This window comes from Coffea arabica, chromosome 6e, assembly GCF_036785885.1.
Source record: "Coffea arabica cultivar ET-39 chromosome 6e, Coffea Arabica ET-39 HiFi, whole genome shotgun sequence".
Lineage (NCBI taxonomy): Eukaryota > Viridiplantae > Streptophyta > Magnoliopsida > Gentianales > Rubiaceae > Coffea > Coffea arabica.
This window is the reverse complement of record NC_092321.1, coordinates 51,677,827-51,694,310: the sequence shown is the minus strand read 5'-3', so window position 1 is coordinate 51,694,310 and position 16,484 is coordinate 51,677,827. Positions and strand designations below refer to the sequence as shown.

At 33.2% G+C, this 16,484-nt stretch overlaps 1 long non-coding RNA gene across 3 annotated transcripts; it reads right to left on the bottom strand.

Annotated features, from left to right (window-relative positions):
• Positions 1 to 685: 685 nt before the first annotated feature.
• LOC140009187 (uncharacterized) lies at positions 686 to 14,523 on the bottom strand. 3 transcript variants are annotated; one of them, XR_011816538.1, is made up of 5 exons: positions 14,329 to 14,523; positions 12,447 to 12,526; positions 11,211 to 11,258; positions 1,508 to 1,990; positions 686 to 1,094 (listed from the first exon to the last, which is right to left on the bottom strand). It is a non-coding gene; the product is annotated as an uncharacterized lncRNA (long non-coding RNA). The 3 variants fall into 3 exon arrangements; XR_011816539.1 differs by having other exon boundaries at positions 1,861 to 1,990; XR_011816540.1 differs by having other exon boundaries at positions 1,508 to 1,986.
• Between the last annotated feature and the right edge of the window lie 1,961 nt (positions 14,524 to 16,484).

Here is a 16,484-nt window from a genome sequence, read left to right as displayed (position 1 = left end):
AGTATGAGACTGTGTTATGCGTGTGCGTGAGGTATAATATGTATAGTCAATTCAAAAGATTTAGTGAAAAATTTTCACCTAAAATTTTGTATACAAATTAGGCAATGATTAATATATTAAGTGATAAGGTATTTCTGTTAATGAATTATTTTTAGTATCAGGTAAAGTTATCAAATAGACCCATGGTCTCAGCAAAATCGTATGTCCTCATGGGCGAATTTCTTGAGATATTACTGATTTCAAAAAATGTCTCAAAAGTGGTGTTGCTTTTGGATTTGTGCTAAACTTAAATATTCATTTATTTTCCAGTGTTTTGGTCGCCATAAAAAGGACCAAACGGAATTTCTTTTTTTTTTTTTTGGAAAAAGAGATTCACCTCATGTCATATAGCATGCGACGAAGGAAAAAATTTTTTTTGAACGCTGAATCCTTTTTAAAATTTAAAATAAAATTTTTAATGTTTGTTATTAGTAATCCCTAAACCCTAAACCCTAATTTATCAACCCTAAATGCTAAACCCTAATTTATTTGGGAACATGCTATGCTTTAAAACAAAAGTTATGTTAAAAATCTACTATATTTTTCCATCATAACTGGTGATCAATCATCGATAAATGGCTACAAGTGAGATTTAGGTTCCATTTTAAAATATAATAATTAATTTAAATTGAAATATGCCGAAGTCATATCCTATTTTGAATTTTTTTCATTTTACAAATAATTTAAGGTACAATAAATAATGTAGCATCTAACCCGAAATGTCTAATATAACTAAATAAAAAGTATTATCATAGTTTAAAGCACGAGGTTTGATAACAAAACATATCTTGAAATCTAAATCACCCATCAATGAGCTTCTTGCTCTTATCGCATGGAGTGGCAGAGCAATCGTATTTCCAACACATTCTCTAGTGCGGTAGATCTTGCTGTAGTTGTAGCCGTTCGAACCTTCTAAATAGTGCTTGCACTCCCTTAGGCATTTGTTTGTCCTCATCATCAATGGAGTCTACCATGGGAGTCTGATTGCATCTGGGATAGAAATAATCTGTAGATGTAGTGGAAGGAGTTTCACGGGGAACAGTGTCTGCGTCTATCTGAAAAATAGGTGAAAAGTCTGATGAGAATCCTAAGAAGTTGTAAATACAAGCAAAGTCATCATCAAACTCATTATTAATCCCAAATGACATATGTAGCGTAACAGAACAGAAGATGATCTAACACCTACTGTATAGTCGAATGCAGGTATAGGAGTAGTTGTCACAAGAAAATAACCTATGAGGGCTAGAACACGGAGATGTAAAGAAAACTCCATGATGAAAAATTTGAGTGACAACGGTAAAGTTGATTGAGGCATTTATTGAAGTCTGAGTAGCCTGTATAACAGGCACATCATCATCCTGTAATGAGATGTCCCTCCTACGACACTTACCTCCCTGGTTCCTAACCTGTCTAGATAGATGTTCGACAGGCATCTCGAAAGGGTAGTATAAGAGGTAAATGTACCAACCTCCTAATAGTCAATGGATCCAACGGGCATCCGCATTCCCTGATTCAAGTATTGTAATGTTCCAAAAGCCTCATTTCATATCAATGTAAGACCGGGATGTGTACACTGAGTAGGATTAGGTGGATCGAATTACCTATTGCAGATCGAGTTAATTCGAGATACGGTATCAACCTATTGAAAGAAAAATTTGTATATTATAGTAATTTAATTCATATATACCATATAGCTAGAAGAAAATAAAAAATATGTAATAATGTACCAAGTCATCGAACTATCCCATATTTTCTCAATGTCCGTCACATCAGGGTTGCTACGAAATAGGTGTAACGAAGCGGACTGTACGATTATAGTACCATGTCATGTACTCCTCCATAGACCTGAGCAGATCGCGACGATGCCCTCGAACATATGCACCAACACAATGCTCTCAGTATTCAATCCAACAACTATGGTACTGGCTGAATCCTTCCCGACACGACCTGACTAGCATAAAGAACATAATTTTAAGTCAGTGTCAACATCGTGGGGTATGGGTTGATGCATCCCATACTACCATAGTACTCGTTGTGAAAAGTGAAATTCAACAACCTCCTAATATATCAGCAGAATAACTGACCGCTAAATATGTCGATTGGCAAAGCAATAGATGGAAAGATGTGCAATAAGGTCATCAGAATAAAGCTCTCATATAAACTATGCCAATCAGGAAGTGGAGTTAGTCACGGAAGGAAATCAAATTGACTCTACAATAATAATATTTATTAATGGAATGCCTTATCAATATCCATCTTGATAAGTTAATCGCAAAAGAAGGACACAACATGCAATGTCACATATTTTGTCTTAAGGTTGTCGGCCCATCGACCCCCTCTAGAAAATTCATTTCCCTATACAGCAGGAACCAATATTATGGGGCGAATTGTGGGCATCGTCTCCCATGCCCATAACTGTTATGAAAGGATAAATTGTCCAAGTCATATTATTTAGGTATTACAGTGCAATTAGGACATTCCAAAATCCAAAGCTATGCATTCTCACCTGTAAAAGTATATATGGGCCTGCAGTGTAGCTCATGGATACATGTGATGCTTTGCAGGAACAGGGTATAAACACGCAAGTGTGGCATTGTTCCAATTGTATTGGTTTATACCCTCTATATCTCAGATGTAATCTAACCAATGGCAACTGACAACATTGTCGCATGTATCGGTAAAAAATTGTCCTCCAAATAAGATCAATATGTAGCACCAAATATGCTGATGGGCTAATTCTTTTGGTGCATCATTTGGAAGAGACTCATACAAAATCTCCAATATGAGTACAAGTTTCAACCTCTCATTCTTAATGTGTCGGGTTTCTGGCCTGAACTCTAAAAAAATTACTAAATACTATTAATTAATCAACTTCAACTTAACTGTCAGTTATGCACAACATTAAAACATCAAATCCATTGCAATTAAAGTTTTAAGTTTTACCTATTTTGCCAAATGCGACGGAAGTTCAACTTCATACTCTGGACTTTCACCTATGCTGAGAGGGAAGACAACGGTTGCTCAGTTGACAATCCTTTTGAAACCCATTGTTTTCAGCTTAAAAGACACATGCGAGTTGGAAACACTACTTTCAAAAGACATTGGTGGCCACAATCCACAAATGGGGAAGAAGAATTCAGGACAATTCTTAGGATATGGGATGGACAATCCACAAATGAGGATGGACGATAGAGAGAAATGGTGTTGGTGCGAGAGAAATGGATGAATTTAACAACCTATTTATAGCAGAAAATTTCTTCGTTTGTAATGATAGGTTCACATCGTTTTGTATCAAACCGTTGATCTGCTTAAAATCAACGGCTAAAATTGATCATATTAAATAAAATAGATTTTGTCGGTAGAGTATTGGACAATCATTATTGATCAACGGTCATCCCACTTTGCCACATATAGCAAATCCAAATGTTGCATCCAACTATTGAAAACATTCAAAAAAAATTCACTTGCAAATTAAAAAACCAACTGTTGATCGATAGTTGATCAACGGTCGTCAAGGTTTCGCCACATCCAATATCTGACACTTCCAGTCACTGCTTATGTTTACGGTGACTAAAAATACTTTTAAAAAAAATTGTTAACCAAATACTTGCTTTGTTCTGATATAAGAAAAAAAACCAAAAATAAATTTAATTTTGTTGTACACCTCATTTCTCAATTGCGACGACCCTAATTTGGGAACAAATTCCCACACAACACCAAATTTGTGATGTTTTGGTATATTAGCAATATTTCGAGAATTTCGCCGTCCTTATGGGTACATTGATCTATTTATGACAATAGGCTCTGTACTTGTGTACCTCCCACTTGGGCACCTCCCACCAAACTAGCAGTTATTTAAAAATTTTTCTTAGTATCACCAAAACATGAGAAAACCTTTAAAAATTAAAAATAGTAAATATGGCCTTTCTCCTAAGGTATGCAACTTTGAAAAGATCATTAGAAAATGAAAATCAAGCACATTGAGTTAAGAAAAAGTTAAATCAATTCATCAATCGAAATATATTGGCTTTAAAAGAAAAACCAATTGGCTACTTCATCCTTATTTTGCGAGTTAAGCATTTAAAGTTACAAAGATATTACAATGTAAATCACAAATTAGATTGTGACACAAGACAACGACAAGTGAATGCTATATTTTGATTTAAGTACTAAATTTTCCGAGGGTACATTTGCACATGGAATGGATATTTCCATTAGAAAATGCATAGTAATTTCTTGTAAGAGTGACTTTAATTTGTAATTATTGAATTGAGACATGTAAGGAAAAGTTAAAATTTCTTGGATATGTATAACGATTTGTCTTTATAATTTGTGCTACCGCTTGGAATAATATATCAATATGGGAATTAGAGGCAACCCTTTCTAAGTTTTATTTTCTTCTAATGTTGAATTATGAGGGAAGTAGTGAATTGAGAATTCACGACAAAAAATGTGTCATCCTATGAAAACAAGAAGGGTTCGGCTAACACTTGTCAAAAGAGATCTTTGGTGTTAACTTTTTTAGTAAAACTGAAATTAAATTGAAAAAATATCTAAATGCAAGGGTAGAATAATGTGAGTGTGTGCATTCACATAGTATGCTAAGTGTGATAAGAGGGACATTGGGTGTTAAATTTGCGGGAAGTGAGACTATTTTGAAAAAACGTTTAAAACCCCATTTGGGAATGTGGGAACTTATAAAGAAACACTCTTGATACAAGTACTTTTAACAAAAGTACTTTTGAATTATCAAAAGTTGTGCTCCTTAAGTTACTAAAAATTAGTTACCTAATATTTCAAAAGTACATTTAATGTTTAAAAGCATTTTTTTTGTAAACATAATGCACAAATGGGGGCCTAACTATAGGATTATAATAAATATGAGTGTGTGTATTCATTAAGTATGATTTAGGAGTACTAATAAGAGACACCCATTAGAAAAAAAAAAAAGAATCATGGATTCCAATAATAGTAAAGTACATGGAGGATAAGTTTAGATTACCTTTTAAAAAACTCTAACGAAAATGAGTAAATAATTATAGAAAAATATTTGGATTTTTTTTTTTATAGAAAAGACATTTCATTTAATAAATTTGCATTGATGGCAGAAATACATCAAATCAAACAAGACACAGATAAATATAGATCTAAAATCAATACGTATAACATATTTGAAAAATTAATACAAATAAAGATAGTCTCCACATCCTCCACCTAGTTGAATCATTGCAACTTCAGAGATCTGTGCATGTCTTTTAACAATTGGATTAGATTAAAAGTTGGTTCAAGTCTAAAGAGAAGTTTAGATTTGATAATAATAAACAAAGAATTTGCAGATTTTAGAAATTAGATCTACAAAATCTCAAATCATAGAAAAATATAAAACTAAAACAAAACTCTCATAAAGAACTCTAGGAGAGAATAAAACTCTTATTAAAACAATTTAGGAGAGAAAAACTCTCATTAAGAGATTGTAAGAGAGAAGAATCTCTGACTAGGAAACTTTAGGAGAGAATTTATTCCTACAAGAAAAACTAAAGAAATAGAGAGAGGGTACCCTTCCATAGGGAAAGACTAGATTTGTCCGGTCTCTCTCCCATGGGTAAGTTAGAAAAGATTTTTGACTGGAGGAGTTGTAAAAAGAATGAGGAGAAAATACGGAGTTCCAGGAAAAATGGGGAGAAAATAGTTCTAAAGAGACACTGTGATTTATATTCTTTTTTTTTATGGAGCAACAGTAACAATCTATCCTACTCCTACACTACCCCTATATTATAGAGGAGGAGGGTCCAAAGAGATGTATATAGGGTAGTGCTTCCTTGTGATGCATTAGGCGGGGTCTGAACCCCCGATCTAGTATACAGGAAAGTTTTAAGGAGACTCTTGCTAGCTATTCGACCAAGATCCAATGGTTTCCTTTGACTAGTTAACTATATGCTTTTTCAATAGAGAGGATGATTTAATTTTTTTTTTCTTTTGGTACATAAAAGAAGAAGTTGGGTCAACCTAGTGGTAGATGGATTGTGTCCTGAATCGAGTTCTCTTAAAATTGCATATTAGAATTACATATTGTCCCTATTGGCCAGAGTAGAGTTCTCATAAAAGTTACATATTGTGCCCTCCATTAGAGTATGAAATAAATCTTAGGGTTAATCACAAAGGCACCTTTTGGATTGAAGGAAAGAAAAGGAAAGGAAATGAAAGGACACCACTGGAAAAGAAAGAAAAAAAGAGTAGAAGAAAGTGGTTTCCATCCATCTTTTTTGAATTAAGTATGGAAGGAAAAAAAAAAGAAAATACTAAATTTTTGTTTGGATTGAAAAATGAGAAGAAAGTAAAGGAAAAGATCAAATGTTAATTTACTAGAAAAGATCGGAAAAAATTGATCCTTTTAAAAAAATAAATTATTTCAATAAATTTAGTTTCATTTTCCTCAGTTTCCATCCAATTTTGGGCGAAAACCATAATTCAACAAAACAACTAGACCCTCTTGCTCCCTCTTCCTCTCTATCCTTTCCCTCTTCAAAAAGCAGACCAAACAACAAAAACTAAATCCCTCCGATTCCTCCTCTTTCCTTTCCCTCTCATTCACTCAATCCAAACCATGTCAAAAACTCTCCTTAAGTTTTAACCAGTTTTTGCATTTTACACCCCAATGTTATTTTTTTTCACACTTTATCCCCTAAATTATTAGTCAACTCTAAGGGTTAATCACATTTTATCCCCTTAAAAAATACCCCATTTCTCAGTTTACCCCCTAACCTTTAATTTTGCTCACTTAACCCCCTTTAGGACAAAATTGCCCTTGCATTATTTTGACTTTTCATTTACCTTGTTTTCCTTTCTTTTATTTCTTTTTCTCTTTCTTCTTTATTTAATTCTTCCTCTTTCCCACAAAAATCTTCACCTTAATGATTGAAATTAAAAAAGAGGAATTGTAGAGATCTATCCTCTCCTTAAATGATTAAAAAAATATTCAAATCACTTTCCTAAAATACAATTTTTTTAGCCTTTCAATTCTTTTAATTTTGGGTTTTCCTCTTTCCTTTCTAGTTTCTCATTTTATTCCCAAGAAAATATCTTGAAATTGTGACCTGATTAATAATCATCAATTGAAATTTGTGACACGTGGCATCATACAAAAAATCAAAATTAGTTTTGATGCCTTTTAAACCTTCACCCAGAAATATGCAATTACAAATTCAAAACAAAAATTTTCATTGAAATAGAATTTCTATTGGGAAGGATGAAAGAGAGAAGAAAGAGAAAAAGAAATAAAAGAAAGGAAAACAATTTCATCTTATGATATTTTCTTGAGAATAAAATGAGAAACTAGAAAGGAAAGAGAAAAATCCAAAATTAAAAGAATTGAAAGGCTAAAAAAATTGTATTTTAGGAAAGTGATTTGAATATTTTTTTAATCATTTAAGGAGAAGATAGATCTCTGCAATTCCTCTTTTTTAATTTCAATCATTAAGGTGAAGATTTTTGTGGGAAAGAAAAAGAATTAAATAAAGAAGAAAGAGAAAAAGAAATAAAAGAAAGGAAAATAAGGTAAATGAAAAGTCAAAATAATGCAAGGGCAATTTTGTCCTAAAGGGGGTTAAGTGAGCAAAATTAAAGGTTAGGGAGTAAACTGAGAAATGGGGTATTCTTTAAGGGGATAAAATGTGATTAACCCTAATTTTTCTCTTAATTTGTCTATTTATCCCTAAAATCACTCAAGACAGATAATACTTAAAAATATCAATATCCGTAACATAATAATCGTATCTCTATAATTATAGGTTTTCAGATAGAGGAAATAGCCCACTTATTTTACATGGTATGGAGAAAAACAAAAATTATTAGTTAAAAAACTATAAAAGTACTATTAAAGGTCTCTAGATTGGGTTTGTTTGGACTGAAGATTATTTGAATTTTAAAAAAAATAATATTGCAATACTTTTTGCAATTTGATGTTTGTGAAATGAAAAAGTGGTTCAAAAAAATAAAAGGATGATTGAGAAACATGGTTATGATGCAACAAAAAAATTTGCAAAAAATTTTAGCGAACTAACCAATTTTTAATAGCATCTAATCATGCAATATTTAAAAAACCACCCTTGAAACTTAGAATCCCAAAGGGATAATTTCAGAAATCTCCCATAAGGTTTTTGATAGTTTCACCTAGCACCCTTAAAGTTTTAAAAAATCACTTACTCCCCTTATTTTTGAATTTTGTAACATTCTCAATCAAGTTCAAATTATATCATTAAAATACTATGTTTAGGAAAGAGAAAGTTATTTCGTTCCAAAGTTACCCTTTCATTTCATTCCAAATTTGTAATGACAAATAAATTTATAATCCTTTCATTTTTGAAAACATGATGGATATATTTTTTAGTAAAAAAAATTATAAGTTTAGAGTTGAGAAATACTTTAACAAATCTTATCTATAATATGAAGTCAATATTTTAAGTTGACAAATCATAAATAATTAACAAAGTATGTAAAAACTATTTGAAATATTGTGAAGATGTGGAAAATAACTTTTTTCATCTTCTAAACATCTCAAATCAATTCTAAATGTAATTTAATTTTTTTTTCTTTTTCTAAATTTTAAATTCATCGATTCAAATAAATAAAAACTAAAGATTCTAAATAGTTCATAAAATTTATTAAATTCAATCAAAACTTTTTACATAAAAAGAAAGATTTTCCTCATTTAATAATCTAAGGGCATGTGATAAACATATGGATAATTAAAGTTTGGACAAATACTAAAGTTTTTAAATTATAACTAGCCTCCTAAATAGCAAAACTTTTGTAGAAGAAATCTACATTTTTGTCTAAAAAATAATAACAATAATATCGGGTTTATTTCTTACTATGTGACCTTAGAGTACCAAATAGACAAACCTTGAACAAAAAAATTACTTTGTAATTTGAAAACATGTTGAATCAAATTTTATTATTTGTTTGTACTTTAAAAAAGCATATTGTTTATGGTTGCAATTATTATATGTTGTTTCTTTAAAAGAATAACATCTTCACGCTTTTTGTCCTTATTTTTAACATATGATTATTATACTTACAATTAAAAAAATTAAGGCAATGAAAGGGCATTATTGGAAAGAAATTATTTCTTTTTTCTAAAATGAGTATTTTAATCATATAATTTGAATTGGGTTGAGAATGTTACAAAAATTTGAAAATAGGGGAGGTAAGTGATATTCTTAAAATTTTAAGAGTGCTAAGTGAAATTATTAGAAACCTCAGGGGAGGGAGGCTTATGAAATTACCCCTATAAAGAAAATATCTAGCTGTTAAAAGAAAGTTACAACCATATGCACATTCATAAAGAGAAACTAACAATGTTGGATCATTTTTAGAATTTTTATAATAATTTCATATAATAATTTTTAATAACAATTTTTCCCATTATAATTTGAAATTAGCATGATATATCTCTCAATCTAAAAAAATATAATTATGGGATGAAATTTAACTAGGACAATATCTATAAATATATTATTTTTTTCATTACCATGTTAGGGATATTGGATCTTTTAGACATTATTTATCCTAGGTGTTATAAAATATTGGAATTGACTAACGATTTCAATGACAAATAGACAAATTGGAAAAAGAATTGGGGGAGGAGGGTTAAATTGGGTGGTAAGGTGGGAGGACTTATAAATAGGAAATCTTGGATTCAAAACCTCTCACTTAAAAAAAATGATGTTAGGGATAAAGTGTAAAATAAGTTAGAAGAATTACTGCATTTAACTATTAAGGGTATAAATGTCTTTTTCACATTACCATTACACAATGTTAGAGTCAACTAACGGTTTAGAGAATAAAGTCAGAAAAAAATAAGAGACAAAGTGCAAAAATAGATATAGCTTATGGGGAGTTTTTGTAATTAAACATAAATCTTATATACCATGATTTGCCATCACTAGCTTGAATAGAGTTCTTATAGGGAGGGATGGATTGGGCAGCACGGAAGGGAAGGAGTGTAAGTAAGATGTTCTAGATTTGAAACTTCTCACTTACACTAAAAAGAAGTTTTAAAAATGTTCTTATGAAAATTACGTATTGTGCCCTCTATTGGAGTGTGAAATAAATCTTATATATCGTGACTATATTTTCATAACTTGACAAAGAGTAAAATAAAATAAAAAGGTAGCAACAACCTCCAATTTTCAATGTATCTTTAAAGATTAATCTTCTATACATTGATACTATATATGTTATCATGATTGGATGCATATCACGTATACAAATTTTGAATTTAAAATTCAATTTTGATTAATTGACATACATTCAACCATAATATTGTATACACCGACTGCATCTAGAAAATTAGTTCATCTTTTAACTTGCAAATTGACACTTATTCTATTATTAATAAAGTGGTAGTATTCGAACTTTAAATAAATAACTCCTTGCCTTCTTTCTTCTTCAACAGATGAACACCAAAAGCTTTTCCAGTCTAGCTTTTCTTAGATTTCAACTTATTCCTCTATTAGATAAAATAAAAACAAAGACTATTTTGGCGTTCCAGTCTAGCTTTTCCAAAAAGATTTATTCTTTTATGTGCTTCCACTAGAAAAATTTTCTAACCTTGCCGTTGGGTCAAACAATGCAACAACCCACAATAGAAGGTGCGAAAGGAGGAGGAGTTAAGGGGTAGGGACGGCGGGGGAAGGAGAGATAGGCCATCATTTTCAAGGTCCAAAAACTTATGTTAATAAGTTAATAGCCTATATGAAATTAAATTGTATTTTCTCCTTAAAAACTTTAATACACACACATACACACACTCAATTTTAAATTAAACTGTATTTTCTCCTTAAAAACTTTAATACACACACACAATTTTAAATATGTAAATAATCCGTCCCTCCAAGTTGAGTTAGAGGGAATTGATGGGGACTGAACTATCATCGAACTAGAACAGTACACCACACACCCGTTCTAATCTAGAGAAGCCATATATTAGTGGTAAGTGATGAGAATCAAGGGTGTGACGCCCCCACTTCTCCCTAAGGCGAACCAAAGGGTATCCGCGGGACGCCTACCCAACTCTCGTCAGGACTCGGTACAATCCACAATTCAAGATTAGGAATACTTCAAATAACTTCAATACATAACTAAAGTACTCCAAAATATCTCACACTTACAATTATGTAGCTTTCAAGCTTAAATACGAGCACCCTTGTTCTAGAACCCTGTAAAAGAAAACCACAACGTGGGATGAGTTACACAGCCCAGTGAGGTTCCAAGACACTCTAACAGTTCAAATAAATCAATTAAATTGGGCATATCATATGCATGATTCAAGGTTACACAATGGCATGTTATCATGAAGTGATAATCATTATACGGGTAATTTGAGACATTCATCATGAGACAGTTATCATGGTTCAAGACATTGGTATGTATAGTTCACGAGTAATTGGAGCTTATTACAGGTGCGAGTAATTAAGCATATTACAGGTATGGAGCATTAACATGAAACAGGTATCATGATATGAGTACATTGGACAGGTAACAGGTATGGAGCATATTACAGGCATAGCTCAGGATTTCATGTTGGCATTTTAGCATGAAACAATTATCATGATACAAGGTAAACATATACTGTAGGATACGGTGTTCCAGTGGAACTTTGTCGGTCATCTGCACCTTATGACTTCCGGATCCCCTCGGTTTGACTGGTCATTACCTTATTCCTCCAGTGGTAATATTCGAGTATACCGAAACGGTGGCCCAGGATTCCAACCTACCCGACCGAGTCCAGTCCTGACTCGAGTAGGTCAGTAATCAAGGGCAGGGCCCAGTTCAGCTTAGAACTTACAACATGCACAAGTAATCAAATAAATTGGTGAACGGTAATATTTTATCATTTTAATAGGTCGAGTGAGATAAAGTACACACTCGCCTTAAAAATGGTGGACAAGTTCATAAGAGCAATTATAGGTAACACTTAACATCTAAACACGTAAGGAATATGCCATAATTTCATATGAATACGAAATTCATGGTAGTCAAGTAAACAAGTATTCAAGTAATCAAGTAAATTGGTAGTCAAGTAGGGTGGTAAACGGTAAGTAATTACGGTTAATTGGTAGACATTTATTATTTTAGTAGGCCGCCATTGGCCGTTTCCCACATTTATTGCTTAAGAGTCGAGGAGATTCATTCCAACCGACTTATGAACCATAGCATAATTGATCATTTAAATACGTCACGTAAATATGCAATTCACGTATTTCATGTCGAGTAATGCAAGTATATCTTATTTAAATATGCATGAGTGTGGTAAATACTTAATATGCAGTACTCAACACTTAATGATCATGGAATAAGCATATCATAACTTATTCAAATTACGTACTCCTATATGGAACACTCACCTAATCCAAAACAAGCGAGTGATTCTCAACAAGTGTTTAGGCATCCGCTCCGAATTCCTCTTGGAGATCCCCTCGGGTGTCTGAGCAAACAATAATCAACTACCACTCAATATCACTACAAATCTCTAATTATCGAGGAAGATGGTATGCTAGTGCAATCTAAGGAAATCTTATGAAAATGAACCTCAATTACTCGTAAATCGAGGTTCAAGAGGAGTTTCTTAAAGTACATGAGCAATCGAGTTTTCATTTTGGAAATCAAGTATAAAATGTTCAAGTAATATCAAAGGAATAAGGAGTACTTGAAAACTCCCTTCCCTTGGAATTCGGAAAATTTTCAGGTTTGATACGATATTTTGAAAAATCGTATCTCACATTCTACATGTCAAAAATTGGAAACTTGGTACCATTGGAAACCTCTTCGAAAGTACTAAAAGTTCTTAGAAGACACTTTTCCATGATTCTAAATGAAAGATAGTCAAAAATGGGCTCAAAGTTATTGTCTCAGAGTACTTAAGGTTGTGTCGGGGTTGGTTTTTCGCTAACTTTGGAAATTCAGAAAAATTCACACGTTGCGAACCAGCCTCTGAAATTTGTAACTCAATTAGAGTTGCAAGTAAGGTTTAGAACAGAAAAAGAGGATCAAGAATCGGAGTTTCGATCACCGAGATACGGTAGATCAAAGTTGGGGAAAATTCGAAACTGTTGAACAAATTTCCAAATTTGAGTTTCTGACTTTGGGACTTTAGTTAGGTATCGAAACGGACTTGGATGGGTACAAACTTTGGCAATACAATACTCCTATATAAAGGGTATCCCTCTACCAAATTTCATGGAAAAATACCTTCGGGAAGGTAGTCAACTAACCAACTAAAGTTTCGAAAAATTCCTAAGGCAAAGCTACCTTGAACTTTTCGTTCTTCATTTCCAAACATTTGGCCCAGAAAATCCTTCAAACTTGGTTCATTTGTGTAGGCAAAGCCTAAGGAACATTCATGGTACATTTGGTAAGTGTTTAACTCCAAGAAATTCAATTGACAAGTTCACACCAAACTTAGTATCAAATCTGCCCAGAATTTAGGGTTTTCAAGAACAGGGCAGGTTTCGTATTTTGATCTCAAATCACTCAATTCAACTCGGAATTGAGAATAGTTGGTGGCGTTGGAAAGCTCTTTCATAAGGCTAGAATTTCTTAGGAGAAACTATTTTCAAATTCCATTCACAAACAGCTCGTTTTTGAGCATCAAGATACAAATCCTGTCCTGTCTCCTGGGGAGAAACGAAACAGGACAGTGATTTTCAATCGAATGGTGTGACTCACTCAAGTGGAACCAGAATGTTAATTTGGTACCAATGGAAATCTGGGAATGTCTAGTTTCAAACGCCACTGACGGGACTTAATTTCGACTTCGGGGCACAAAGTTATGAACCAAACAAGAGAACTGTCTGAGCATTACGGGAACAGTTTTCCAGATTTACTAGCTTCACGAAATTAATCCATTTGACCAACCAAACCTCAATATTTTTCAATGAAATTTTATACACCATCTATACAACATATAAACATCATATACCAACCATTAGATCCTCAAAATTCTGCAGAAATAGGTACGTTCAAAGCAGGGGAAGAATCGAAACTTTTTACTCAATGCACTCCTTGAAGTTTCTTCTAGTTATGCAACTTTAATCTACCATTTTGAGGACTAAACCAACATTAGATCCATCATCAAGCATGAGATCAGTCCCCAAGACAAAGTTGGGAGTTCATAAAGCCCACCCATTTCATTTTACACCATAAACAAGCTAACCAATGGCATAAATGAACTTAACTAGGTAAGATAACCTCCAAATGACAAGTTTCTAAGGTTGGATCATCACTCACTTGGTTGGACGTTCAAGAGCAGAATTTCGGTCACTCTTTGCTCCAGAAAACCGTGGCTTTTCAGCTTCCTTTTGCAGCTCAAAATACTCCTCAAGTGTTAAGCTAAGTGTGGTGAAATTTTGGTAGGATTTGAGTGAAGATTTGGTGAGGTTTTGTGAAGTAAAAATTGAGAGAGCAATGGTGGTTTGAGAGAGAGGGATGGCCGGCTGAAATGGTGAGTGGAGGGAGAAGAGAGTGATCAGATTTTAGCTTCCAAGAGAAGCTTCAAGTGTGTGGCCCATTTGTGCAAAAGTCAACTCTACTACCGCGCGCACTTGCGCGCGTTTCGTGCTCGATTCCTCTCACATTTGTTTCACTAGTGCACTAAACCTCTAATGCACTTATATTCATATAAATATTATTCCCTCTCAATTGTCCCAAAATAAGGGTCTAACGTTCCTCAATTTAAATCGCGCGTGTGAAAACGCATATCTCCAATTTAAGCGCGATAACGCGAAACTTCCGAGAAATTCTTATAACGACAGTACTAAAAACTATCACTTGAGTATTTAAACATTAAAATACCTAATTTAGGTCCATTACACAAATCTCCAATATTCCAAACTTATTGTACTCTCAATCGGTTAAAATTTCCAAAGACGCTTTCACTATTTTCACTAAACGAGCTTTCGGAAATTAATTTTTGAAACAAATCACTTTAAAAATATAATGAAATTATATTTCCATATAATTAGGTCTCAAGAGCTTAGAAAATAATATTCGGAGTAAAAGGCCAAATAAATAATTAAATAAGCTAGAAATAGGAGGTTAAATAAGTAAATTTTGCGAGTCCTCACAAAGGGTCACAACCTTAACTTCCCACCCTATAAAGACACCAAAATATCTTTATTGTCACCAACAGCCTAAGGTGCTGTTGGTTTTGTCTCTCCGAGTAAATGTTATTAATCCATTACTCAATGATATTGAGCCCATAACTATTGTCTTGGTTTGAACAAGCACGTCAATACAATATCCACAAAGAAGTGAAGAGAAATAGGAGGTAGGAACATTTGTTTAAAGCAACTCTTATACAAGGTTTTTGACCATGTTTGCTCAAATTTTAAAATTTAAAAACTATAAAGCTCAAATGTAGATTGTTGTCAATGCCATGTGTGAGAATTGAGATTGGAAAAGAAGTCTAAAGTTACATTATTGTGTTCAAAATGATTTGCATAGTTCAAATAGATATATAATTGTTTATGCACTTAAAAATTTGAGGTTCGATTTAGATTAGACTATTTTTCATATATTAGTTCTTCACTCTAAAATCACCTCAAATATACATCAACCAAAAAAAATTATAAATAAAAATAATAAAAATTTTACTACCCTCGCTTCCTCCACTACCACTCACCCTTCTATGCCACCATTGCCGCCACCATCTCCCTTTCAATTTTTCCTCCTCTCCTCTTCTTTTTTTTTTTTTTCCATTCTTCTCCCCGTCACTTCCATTTTCTCCCTCTCCCCGCTACCATCCTTTTCCTCTCTTCCCTCACTTTGTTCCCTCTTGTCCCTTTGTTTCCCACCACTACCCCACCTTTTTCCTTTTAGGTTTAATCGTTCAACTAGATTTCGAGGAGGAAGGGATAGGGTGGCTGGAATAAATAGAGGGGGGGGGAGGAGGATAAAGGGTGGGAGAAGGTAGGAAAAGGATGGTGGCAGGACGGGGAGGCGAGAGTGGGAAAGAAGAAAGAAGAGAGAAAAGGAGAGTGGGGAAGATGGAGAAATGGAATGTGGCCGAAGAGAAGGCAAGAGAGGGAAAGACGGGAGGAGAGGAAGTGGGGAAGCAAAGGTGGTTGGCAGGAGTTGGGGACGGAAGGGAGGAAGAGACGTGGGTGGAAGAGGATGGTGGCAGAGATAAAGAGGTTTGGGAGGGAAAATAACAAGTTTTGAAATTCTAAAAATACCTCAAAGAATTTCTAAATTTAAAAAATACCACAAAATACAATTTTACCATAAAGTTTTTTGAGAAGTTTTTGAAAAACACACTTAAAAACTCGTCTCAGTATTGTTAGATGTTGACACTATATATAAAGTTAGAGAAGTGACAGTTGGTATAAACCATTTTTGGCCAATTTTTAAATTTTCAACTTCACCCTTATAAAAAAATTAATTTT